This window comes from Mus musculus, chromosome 12 (assembly GCF_000001635.26).
Source record: "Mus musculus strain C57BL/6J chromosome 12, GRCm38.p6 C57BL/6J".
Taxonomy (NCBI): Eukaryota; Metazoa; Chordata; class Mammalia; order Rodentia; family Muridae; genus Mus; species Mus musculus.
Genome location: NC_000078.6, coordinates 46,212,418 through 46,225,569, shown reverse-complemented (window position 1 = coordinate 46,225,569; position 13,152 = coordinate 46,212,418).

Genomic DNA, 13,152 nt, shown 5'->3' with positions numbered 1-13,152 from the left:
ACATACATACATACATACAGAGAGAGAGTTACTATTTGATGTGTAATGTGTGAGTTGAAATATTGACATAAAAAGGAAGAATAAAAGAAAGAAAAGAAGGAAGGAAAGAAGGAAGGAAGGAAGGAAGGAAAAGAAAGAAAAAAAGAAAGAAAGAAAGAGAGAGAGAGAGAGAGAAAGAAAGAAAGAAAGAAAGAAAGAAAGAAAGAAAGAAAGAAAGAAAGAAAGAAAGAAAGAAAGAAAGAAAGGAAGGAAGAAAGAAAGAAAGAAGAGAAAGACAAACCTGTACTTGCCTTGAACAGCAACTTCAGGAAATCAGGACTGCTTGGAAAACTGTTGCCAATAAAATCAATGTAGCTTGTTTCCTTATTTTTATGGAATAAGTTCTGATATTGTTGAAAAATAAATTAGTCTGATGTGTCCTTGACATACTATGCTTATGACACAAAGAGATGAGGGCAAGCTGCAGTGCTGCAAGGAGGCCAGGCTGCAAGGCTGAATTCCAGGCAGAGGTTTTGGAGCCATAGAGAGCAGGTGATATTTTAGAGCGTCTTCATGTCATTCTGAAAATGAAAACAGTGGGCTTTGTGTCATGAGCGAAACACCATGGAAATTTCCTAGATCCAAATCAATGCAAGTCAAAACACTCATCATCAGCAGTTTAAAAAAGAATTGTGTTTTCTCTCCTGAAAGCCATTCCTCTGGCTGTGGACCTTGGCACAACACTTTTGGAAAAGAAAAATAATGAAGACCAATGCTAAAGGCCTGAAAATGAAGAATGGTTCAAAGGTGTGAAAGAACTGGGAAAAAAGATAAAAAGTAGTGACAAAGTTTATTTCATTCCCATCATGAGATCTGGCCATGGCTATATTGCTTCAGTTACCAAGGCCACAAACCATTATTTTCAAAGGCTCATTGCTCTGTATGAGCATCAGGATTTGATGGGAAGATAAGGCAGTGTGGGCTGAAAATTGTCTGACCCTCTCCATGGTAGGGTTCTTTTCCTTGCTTTTTAAGAGAATAAGTAGAGGAAGGAAGTGTTCAGAAAGCAATACTAGTAATAACATTAATCACCCTTATCAAGTCTTTCTTAGAGTATTGAACTCTAATCAGATGACTTTATCCTCTATTTTCTCCTTAGTGTCTCCATTGTCATGACAAATGTGGAATGCATAAGTTTCTAAAAAGAATGTGGTCATACTCAGTGATAAAAATTTTAATTCAACTTTTAATAGACACACAGTGAAAGTTAATCTAATGGAAAGCATAAATTAACCAGACGAGCTATATAGCTCATAGACAATATAATTTAAATTATATAATGAAGATGAAAGCAGTGGAATAAAACAAATGCATATTCACCATTTCTGAGATATTTATCTGGGCTTCTCATGAATCAAGCTTAAGCTGCCTTGGAGGTAAGATTAATACACCTGTATATGAACAGTATAATTTCCATTGCCTTTTTTTGTTATTGCACTAATGAACTTTTTAAATGCATGAGCAGAATGCAGTTATCAGAGGGATGTAAACCAGAATTCCTTCTCTTCCTAGTAATAATCGGTGCTAGCAAAAACATCAGGTATTTTCAAAGATTTCCTATGAATCTATTAGATAACTAGACACTTCATTATTTTTCTATGGCAGTACAGACCCGGTTCAATATTCATTCACTATGCAGTCTTTTCTAGTAGTATTTGCTTCTAGTAGATTATTTGCAAAGCACATACTTCTGCCTTCCATTTGGTTCTCAAATCTGATATTGAAGGGTTAATTCTGATGGGCAAATTCTAGTAAGAAGGCAAACAGTATAGCCATGAGAACAGACACAGCCAAATTATGCTACCTAGATTGCTCATATCCTAGATCATCTAGGATGTATGAGAAAAAAAAAGAGCAGCATTTGAACATCTCAGGGCACAGATGCCACAGACCGTGTGGCAGAACTTTTACTACTCAGCTCATCCTCTTGAGAGCAGACGTGTCAAGGAAATGACACCTATGTCTGAAGTAAAGGGGATTTCAAGACCATCTAGAATGTGCACTTCTTTAAAGGAGATGTGTATCATTTTATTCACTCCCTTCTTCCTCATGCCTCTGTAGAAAATTTTTATATGAATCAGTCCGAAATTGACCCTGCTGTAAACAAGGACATGGAATCTTGATGGTTTACATAGGTTTCAGATTTTCTTTTTTGTTTCTTCCTTAGCATCTGCATGATGTAATGATTCCTAAACTCTTAAGGTTACCACAGTAATTATTATTCTCAAATGGAGAAATTATTTGTGAAGCAAGAAGCTCAACAAATTTATTGTTTGCAGCTCTACAGCAGAACCACATGCGGCCGTCTTTAAAGAAGAGCCGGCTTTGTGAAGCATTGGAACCTGCATTCCAAAACTGTCTTCATGTGGGTCTTTAGTGGGTATGTGAGTGAATGTGGTAGAACACAACACACCATGCATAGCTATAGGAGTTCTGCTAATTGGAGACTTTGACTTCTGAAGACAGTTTAAGGTTGTAGATAACCTCAGAATCTACTGGATTTTAGAAAAATCAGTTTGTTAGGGCACCTGAAAAGACATTACAACATGTCTCACCACAGTGGTTTTCAAGTCCATACACTGCATGGTTGTGGTGGCTTTTAAAGTTTCAATGAACTATTACCATTGTTTGCTGTTGTTTTTTTATTTTGATCTTAAGGTCTTGTCCATATCCTTATTGAAACACTGTATTCAACTTGCTCTAGTCAATATTTACAGGGATCTTGGCACACCAGCATGCCTTTGCAAAGAAGAGAAACCTGGATTTCCCTTTTCCATGTAGAAAGTCTTGATGTTGGCACCATTTCATCCACCAATAGTACGTTATATAAATGTGGAACAAATGTGTATGTTGAAAATCAGTCCTCTTTGTGTTCCCCTTGTTAGAGCCAGTCCAGCTTTGTTTAGACATATACAGAAAGACTGGGATGCAAATTTGCCTACAGCAAATGGTAACTATGACTTTTTAAGATAGACTGTGGCACACAGTCTTAAGGACAAAGACAACAGTGTATAAAGCATAATCATAGCTCCTACATTTAAACCCCTTTTCATTTTCTGCCTGTGTGTAATGGCCAAGTTTACTCTATAGCTTCAGTTTTCAATTACAGTGTGAGTTTAAAAAACGTTTCATGAGTTATTTTTAATGAAATCAATTAGTATCTGTAAAATTAGAGTAACTCTGGCCATAGAAAGTATCAGTTGCTTCAAAATATTTGAAAAATCTTTGCCTTTTCTCTGAGCATCTCAGGTTAGTTGCTTAATAGAGATTTGTTTGTTCTTTTCCTTTTGTTATTGGGAAGCGATGAGCCAATGAGCCTCGTGTTCCTTTGTGGAATCCTTTTGTCCATTGAGGATGAATGCTCATCCAACTTCTAGGTGAGAATGACCTGGAGCCATTGTAGTAGCCAGGGCACATTGGCCTATTCTATTGTTGAACTGCACAGGCGATTGACTGCCAAACACTCAGTTCTTGGGTAAAGGAAACTTGGCACAGTCTGCCCCAGGCAAAGGGTAAGAGAATGAATATTGATTTATCTCCTCTTCATATCAATGAGCAAAATGCATATGTCCATCTTAAATCAAGAAAAAACATTTACGGTGCAGAGGTATGGTGTGATCCCTAAACGCTGCATTGCCTATTTTGTGGGGATATTTTTTTAGCATGCCATTTGCAGGAGGTATTGGGAGAAAAGAAGACTTCCCTGACATTTCTAAGCCACTGGGATGCGTCTAATTTGTTTCCAGGGTATTTAATCTATAAGACATACTAGGGTGAATAATTTATGTAACAAAACAATGACAACAAGGTCAAAGAAGAAGTATGACTTTACAGTGGGGAATATTCATGACATGATGCTATCTGAGACAGGCTTCCTGAATATTAAAGAGTTCTTCCTAATGTTAAGCTCCAATTAAATAAGCAGAAAGGTATTTAAAAAAAAAGAAAATTGAATTCCTTTTGAATTAGAAAATTAAGCAAATTCCAGGATGGCAATTATAATTTTGCTAATTGAAAAAATGTCACCTCCTGTCTGTCCACATAGAGATGGTAACTGGCATTGTTTTCCTTTGTGACCTACTTGCGATATAAACCTCAGAGTAGCAGATACTCGGCATCAATAAATTAGATATTCATAACCTGATTTATTCAGTGATACATACCCTCAATTATTTATTTGCAGTTGCATTTCAGCTTAGAGAAGAGTCAGGGCAACAGTGTTGGCTGTTTAAGATGCCTTATAGATTGAGTTTCTGACAAGACCTAACACCACTCTTCATTTAGTGTCACAGTAGGTTTTATGTTTTGAGAGGAATGATAGCTTCTTATGCAGTAGAACTAAAGAATAGCTCTATGAGAATAGCAAAATATCTTGGACACAATAAAGGGCACAGAGACTGACTGCTTCTTCAGACCACAAGATTTAAATAAACTCATGGACATACAGACTTATGGATAATAACATAATCAGGATGTCTGAGGAGAGGCTAGTGCCCAGCAGCAGAGATAGCACAGTAGAGTTTTTGCATAGGGAAATCAGAACTTATATGGCAAAGGGGAGATTTCACATTGTAAGCCTACTACCAGGTTCAATGATTCTTAGGCAGGAGATATAACAAGGGAGAGGAGCAAGATTTGTGACTTTGATATAAACATATTTCTCAGGTGAGAGATACTGGCTTGGGAATATCTAATAGCCAAGGACTCACAGCTAACATCTTAGTAGGGTACCTGTTGGTTATCTGAAATGGGAAAAGCTGCCGCAGGAATTGTTGCCTGTGTAGTGGCAAGAAACATTCTTATAAAAACTAAACTAATGCTGAGGAGACCCTGTTGTTTGCAGATCTCTATCTTCAGTTCACTTGATTCCTCTGACACTACCTTCATTAACTGTAATATTTAATATTTTATTTAAAGTATCTTGGATTAGTTAGAAAGAATTAATTCTTCAGGCTCTAATGAACAAGCCAAGAATTTTAGAGGATGAAGGTAAAATGTCTACTCCTGGCTCATGTTGTCAAAAGATATTCATCCTCTGAGCAGTGGCCCTACCTTCTTCTATGTCTTCAAACTCCATGCACCCTTGGCAGGATGATGAATGAAAGGAAGAAGGAAAGAAACTTAGTTCAACATGGACCAGACCTAGGCCTGTGTTCATATCTTTATGGGCAGAATCCATTCATAGGCTCTTCTTATTTGAAGCCATACTAAGCAACACATTAAGGCCTATGGATAAATTCAGCATAGAGTTTAGATTCTCTAAGAGACTGATTTCTCTTTTAATCCACACCATCAGTTTTTGAAGATCAAAAATTTATATTTCTCAAGGCAAAATTGGGCCCATATTTTTGACTCCTTCTATACTCTTTTATTTCTTTTTTTTTGGGGGGGGGGGTTGAGACAGAGTTTCTCTGTGTAACCCTGGATGTCCTAGAACTCACTCTGTAGACCAGGCAGGCCTCGAACTCAGAAATCCAACTGCCTCTGCCTTCCAAGTGCTGGGATTAAAGGCATGTGCCACCACTGCCTGGCTTCCTTCTGTACTCTTAACTACTATGTTAAATTGCCTCCTTAACCTTTGCAAATCTCTATGTAAGATTATTTACCCTAAAAACTAAAATGTAAGTATATATAGTCTGTTATACCTCCAGGTATTGGGAAACTGTGGCCATGACAGAACCTGTCTTCTCACTGTTCCACAGATGAGATGTCCAGCAACCTTTTTTTTTTTTTTAAATTAGGTATTTTCCTCGTTTACACTTTCAATGCTATCCCAAAGGTCCTCCAAACCCACCCCCTCCAATCCCCTACCCACCCAGTGCCCCTTTTTGGCCCTGGTGTTCCCCTGTACTGGGGCATATAAAGTTTGCAAGTCCAATGGGCCTCTCTTTCCAGTGATGGCCGACTAGGCCATCTTTTGATACATATGCAGCTAAAGACAAGAGCTCCTGGGTACTGGTTAGTTCATAATGTTGATCCACCTATAGGGTTGCAGATCCCTTTAGCTCCTTGGGTAATTTCTCTAGCTCCTCAGCAACCTTTTAATAGCTATGTCCTCTGTGCATATATTCCATCTCTTCTTGTCATCTCCAGAATTTCTCCTCTGTTTGCCTTGTACTTCTTTGTAGTTGTTGCTGTTAATTTTTAGTTGGTTGGCTTATTAGTTTGTTTGTTTTCATCAATTAGACACAAGCTAGGTAATTTTGGTATAAAAAAATAAAATAAAATTCAATTGAAAAAGTACATCCATCAGATTGATCTGTAGTCAGGCCTGTGGGCATTTTTTGGATTAGTTGATATGAGAGGGTCCATCTCATTGTAGATTGTTCTGAGTTGTGTAAGAAGGAAGGCTGAGGAAGCTATGAGAAGAAAGCAAGTAAGCAGTACACTTCCATGACCTCTTCTTCAGTTCCTGCTTCCTGCCCTCACTTCCCCAATGATAGATTGTGGCCTGAGATCTTTTAGCTGAAATAAACCCTTTCTTGTCCAAGTTGCTTAGGTCATAATATTTTATACTGCAATAAAGCCATAACTAAGACAGAATTATGTCACAGCATCTTTCATCTCATCATACATATTATCATTTATTTTGATGACAAATATATTGCTCAATTCCATACATCCATTGCTTCATTGCTATACTCTCTGTAGCAAAACTTCTGTATTTTGTAACAAAGTATCTTTATTGATTTATACTCATCATTTCCAATTCTCCTCCTCCGGTTCCTCTGGAATTCCTTCTAATAACATTCTTTCACCCTTACAACACAACGGATCTTGACACTGAGAAAGCCACCTTGGCTACAAATATTTCTTTTCCCTTAGCCATACAAGGTCGGAAAGCAGGCTGAAAGTCTGACATCTCTACCTTCATTTCAGATATGTTCAATGACACAGGCAGCAAGGCAACTTACTGTCATTAACCATTCCCCTGAGGAACCTTAAATTCCAGGAAGAGCTGAATACCATTCAGATGAGGATAATTTCTGAGACTAAGGATGTCTCCCAATTGTCTCAGTGATCAACAATTTATCAAATTACCACACAATTTTACAGGACATAGCCTAGAACCCAGACGATTCACAGGACTGATAATAGGCACACCCTATCTGATATTTAAAACTAAAGCTCATTTGAGTGACCAGAAGATGGACCTGGGATCCCTAGATCCTTTTATGTGTTCTTCTTCCCAATATAGCTACAATGAATACATCGTCTTTTCTTTTTTTCCTTATTACTTCTCTCTTTAATTGGCATATTGGGGATCATTGGCCAAGCCTTGCTTGTTTGTTCCAATGAAGCTTGAGCATTTTCCTTAAGAAAGCTCCAGCTACAATCTTGGTAAGTTTACTAAGAGCATTCTTTATCTTGCAATATCTCTCAGTACTACAGGTTCTTTTCTGATAGAATTTTCTTCATTTTAAATTAATCTCCAAGATATGGATTAGCTTTGGCTTTCTTTCTATTTTTGTGGACTTCCCTTATGTCCTCTTGCTTTCCTCTTTATCTCTCTGGCCTTTAGCTAGATTTTTTATTATTATTATTAGATATTTTCTTTAGTTACGTTTCAAGTGTTATCTCTTTTCCTGGTTTCTCCTCTGAAAATACCTTGTCCCTTCTACCCTCCCCTTGCTCAATAATCTCCCCATTCCCTCTTCCTGGCCCTGGCATTCCCTTATAATTGGGCATAGAACTTTCACAGGATCAAGGGCCTCTCCTTCCATTGATGACCAAAATTTCTTAAGAGCTAAGCTCTGAAAAGCTTTCCTTTTTTCACTTTATATTTGCTTCTATGATGAAATCATCTAGTCTGATGGCTTCAAAGACCACCTCCAATTTGATATTTCCAGATGTCTTATATGTATGGTTTATTCAGTGTTTTTCCTTGGGCTTTAAAAAGTTGCAAATCAAAATTATTGTTCCTCCATCATAACAATCCTGGTTCAAGTTGCCACATCTCCCTTTTGGATTTTCACAGTGTTTTCCTGAATAACTCCTTTGCTTCTTCTCTTGAATATTCTCTAGTATATAAGGCCAAACTGCATCACCACATGGACTGATTAGCCTTTTTCCATTCTTACTTGAAATAAATCCATTGTTCTCATATGGTCTATGAGGCCATTCAAGATCTGAGACTATTGGATTTATCTAATTTTTATGTTCAGTATCTGTGAGCCATTTCCCTAGTCTTAGGTCTCTTAGAAATTTCTCTTCTCTCTTTATAATATCCCTTCTACAACTATTCTAAGGAAATTATCATGTAAATAAAATATTTAATAACAGTTTTAAATGGTAGCTTAATAATATGTTTCTTAAATTTAAAACAAACAAACAAACAAACAAACAAACAACAGGGAAGGGAAGGTTGTAACACTCGGGACCTTGGATGAATGAACAGGAAGGATAACAGAAGGAAGAAAAAGCTGTGCTTCCTGAGTGCCTGGCAGGAACTTTTGTCACATGGTAGTAGGCAGCCACATGGCATGGAGAGATCACCAGAGAAAGAGGAATAAAGACCAAAGGACCAGGAAAAAACACACTTAAGTCTCTGCTCACATCAAAATGAAAGCAAGAGGGGAAAAACAAATAAGTAAACAATAAGGAAAATTGGCACGGTTCAGAAAATGAGTAATCCCAGCCAGCCAGACATCATGATGACTAGGCTCCTAGTGACTGATGGATGGCATGGATTCTGGGAAGGAAAAAAAATGTAGTATCTCTTTTAAGGAAAAGATATTTCACCTATTTCTTTAGTATGACTGTTCTAGTTTCCTTCTATTGGAGTGGTAAAACAAACAAACAAAAACAAAACAAACAAACAAACAAACAACAACAACAACAACAAAACTGACCAAAGCACCTTTGGGGGTAAAGGGTATATTTTAGTTTACACATTATGAAGTGAAATCAGGGGAGGAAATAATGCACAGGCTGGGGGGGAATGGTGCCTCCAGCTTGTTCCTCTTGCTTTCTTATACCACCAAGACTTTCCTGTATTGGCATGTACTCTAGGCAACAGTCAGTTATGCCTGACTCACTATAAAAGGGGATGCTTGCCCCCTCCTTTCTATCTTGATCTTGCTCCCACTTATTTTCCTCTCTCACCCCATTCCCCTCCCCCCTCCCTCCTTTTGCTCCTTGAACTCAACTCCTCACCCTCTGAATAAACTTTATTATATACCATATAAGCACTGAGGAAGTATATCCTTCTATGCTCATTTAAATATTTTTCTACTAAGGTACCCCCCTTTGATTCCAAAGAGTCTCTTACCTCCCAGGTCTATAGTGCATTCTGGAGGGTGCCCCCAACCTCCTATTTCCTGAGGTTGCCTGTTTCTATTCTTTCTGCTGATCCTCAGGGCTTCCTTCACCCAATACCAGATCAGGTTTCCCTCTCCCCCCTCTCTATTTCCCCCAACCACTTTCCCTCCCAGGTCCCTTCCTGCCTCCCCACTTATGATTGCTTTCTTCCCTCTCCCAAGTGGGACTGAGGTGTCCTCACTTGGGTACTCAAGTTCTTGGGTACTTGAGTTCTGTGGACTGTATTTTGGGTATTCTCTACTTTTATTTTATTTTATTACTTTTTTTTTTTTTTGGTTAATGTCCACTTATTAGTGAGTACCATGCACACCTTTTGCCCGATCGTAGGGACACAGGACATATAGAACCCACCTCCAGCAGGAAGACAGGGCATCAAATAAGGAATTGGGTTGCCATCTCTCACCCTTAGTTGTTCTTGTCTGAAAAAATTCCAGGTATGGAAATAGAGAGGAGGCTGAGGAAAAGAACATCCAGTGACAGGCCCAAAGTGAGATCAAGCTCAAAAGGAGGTCCCAAGGCCTGACAATATTACTGAGGCTATGGAATGCTCACAAAAAGGGACCTATCATTACTGCCCTCTGAATGATCTAACAAGCAGCTGAAAGAATCAGATGCAGATATTTGCACCCAACCAATGGACAGAAGCAGTTACCCCCGTGGTTGAATTAGGGAAAGCTGAAAGAAGTTGATAAGAAGGGCAATCTTGTAGAAGGACCAGCAGTCTCAATTAATCTGGATCCCTGAGATCTCTCAGACACTGGACCACCAAACAGACAGCATACATCAACTGATATGAGGCCCCCAACACAAATAAAGTAGAAAACTTCTGGATCTGTGTTCATTCAGAGATAATGCATCTAACCCTCAAGGGACTGGAGGCCCCAGGGAGTTTAGAGGTCAGGTGGAGACAGGGGTGGGGTGGGGAGGAGGTGTGAGAAGTAGAACAGTCAGAAGGTGGATGGGGGGGGCCCAGAAATGGGGTATGGAATGTAAAAAATAAAGTAATTTAAAATTTTTTCTACTCATTTCAGTATTTATCTCATTTACAGTTTAACTGCCAGGGCGACTTTAATGTGCTACTTTTGGATAATTAAAAAAAAAAAAAGCTCTACAAGGATCTGAGATGCAGTACTTATAAGAATCTGAGATACAGTCCTTCCGTTCTGTCTTATGACAGCATCTTAATTCACTGGAAAGAAGCCGGTAAAATAAAGTCTTGCAGAATTAGGAAAAGAGTGATCCTTGATCTGGTGCCGCTCCTGAGATGCAACATTGCTTCATTCAACTTCTAGAGGGAAGCCCTGATATTTTGTGTTGTTATTTCTGCCATCTTCCCCTATATCTGAGGATCCAAAAGTCTTGTCGTTCTTATTGTCTTGGTAAGGATCATAACTGACTGAAACATCCCCATGCTTTTGTAGACACTCAAACACTTCTATATTTTATTTGAAAAAAATATATTTATATGTATGTGTGTAAATCTTGTCAATATAAGTCATGCATGTGAGACCAGAAGAGACAGTTGGAGTTACAACAGATATCTGAGTCAACAGATATAGGTGTGGATAATTCAACTCAGGTCCTCCAAAAGTTCAGAGAGAGCTATTAAATGCTAAATTATCTCTGTAAATCCCCTCTGCATCTCTTGGCCTTGATACCTTGGACCTCCTACCACATGATTGATTGCCTTACAGATATTTTTTACAACAACAATAATAAACACATATGTGGTTATTTAGCTTCCACCTTAACAGGAATTGACCTAGAAGTCACATGTGACACATGTCCACTCTGAATGACAGTTCCTAGAGAGAGCAGCACAGTCCACTAAAGCTTGTGCAAGGCCAGGCTAGTTAGCTGATTACAACTTGAATGACTGAGGAGAGATTTGAATGCTGCAAGTACAGAAACAAATATTCTTGGGCTATTTTAAGCACTCTTGATATCCCTTTCTCTACATAAATGAACATATTAGTGACCATTAGGTTAATCCTTTGAAATATCCAGACACCTAGTTTGAACCAACCACAAAAGCTAACAATGCCATCCAATCCAATAGCATCTGAAGCCAATAAGAGACTTTCCTTCTCTGCTGTAACATGTCTACTTACCAATGTATTGCAATGTATTGCAAAAGTGCCTTAATTTCTTTCTTTACTCTTTGTTCAAAACCCCAAATGAATAGTTACCATTTTGGGACATGGGATTTTCAGTGACCTAACTCTATATTCCCTGGCTATGGTCATATTTGGCCAGAAAAAGAAAAAAAAAATCTGTTTTGAGGAATAAGTCATGCTTTTGCCTTGAGAGTTTAGACTAGATTAGCTCTAGTCTTATCTTCTCTCTTCTTTTCTGAAGATGTTGCAGACCTCACACACATAGCAGTCACATTCCTACATCCCTAAGAAGGAGAACAGAAATGTCTCTTTTTTTCTCATAGAAAATCTGCATAAGGAGAGATCATATGTCTAATTATTCTTCTTTCTCTCTATATATCCATTTTTTTCTCCATAACCAATGGTCTAGGAAAAAAATGATCCCCTCTTTCATTTTCTCTTTGTTCTATGTATGTCCTTAGCAGTGTTATTGAAATGGACACTTCATGATAGACATGGACTGTTCAAAGGAACTATTTGCCCAATAGTAGTATAGCTGTGCTTTAAAACTAAAAGAAAACAAGAAAAAAAATAACCATACAAATAAACAAAGCCAGAAACCAAATCAAAGCAGAATAGCAGGCATCTCAATAACTACACAACACAAATATTACATTTTTTTTTCTTTTTGGAAATAGTTCAAGTTCAATAGAAGTTTGGTTCCTTATTTAAGATTCAGAGATGAGCTAAAATTTCAGAGGAAAATGAGCCCGTCTGTCACTAGAGAAATGAACCACAAGCATTAGAACTGTGTTTATGAGGGCTATTCTTAGAGCCAGGACTTGGAGGATCACCCACATAATATAGGCATGTGACATGGAGTCACGGAGAGCCCTGCATTCAAAATTGTTGTTTAACCCTTTGTGGTAGTTGTTATAAAGTTCTCAATGAGTTTTAAACAGTTGAATCCTGCATTTTTACTTCATACTGGCTCCTATGGTAGTGCCAGGAGGCATTTTGATACTTAAACATTGAGACAGTGCTTTGTGCCTGAAGTCTACAGGCTTACTATGGTTCTTCTGCAAGGCAGGTGAGCAGAAGCAGGATATTGTGCTTAGAGAGTAAAGAAAAGGGTGAATGTTTGTTTCAGTTGACTTATGGCTTTCAGAATTTGTATAGATGAAGTTGATGGAGAAGTTATTCTGGCTTCTGAGATGTTTTCTTGGATTATCACACATCTACCAGTAGGTGAAGATAGAGCAGGACCCATCATTAGAAGTGAAGAACATAAAAATTGGACTAAGATTAAAATTCCTCTTCACCACCAAGAGCCTTCATTTACATAGCCAGCACCTCATTCTCTGCTTGCTCTTACTTCCAGAGGCTGAGAATGAGAAGGGCTTCCTGAGTATTTCAGGGCCAGAGGGGGGATTTAAAAGATAAGACTAAGAGCTACGATCATTGACAAGTGAGTGATTATACTTTAATTGGAATGAATACTAACTGAGAGAAAAAGATACTTTAAAATAAAATTCAATGTACTTGATAAAGACTTAACTAAGAATGGACCAAATAAATAAAATATCTCAACAGTTTGAACAATGAAAGAACTGAATAGTGTTGTTTTATAGTTTTGACAATAAAGTCAGTTTTTCATGCTACTCATGTGTTTATACAGAATTCTCAGTCATACCAA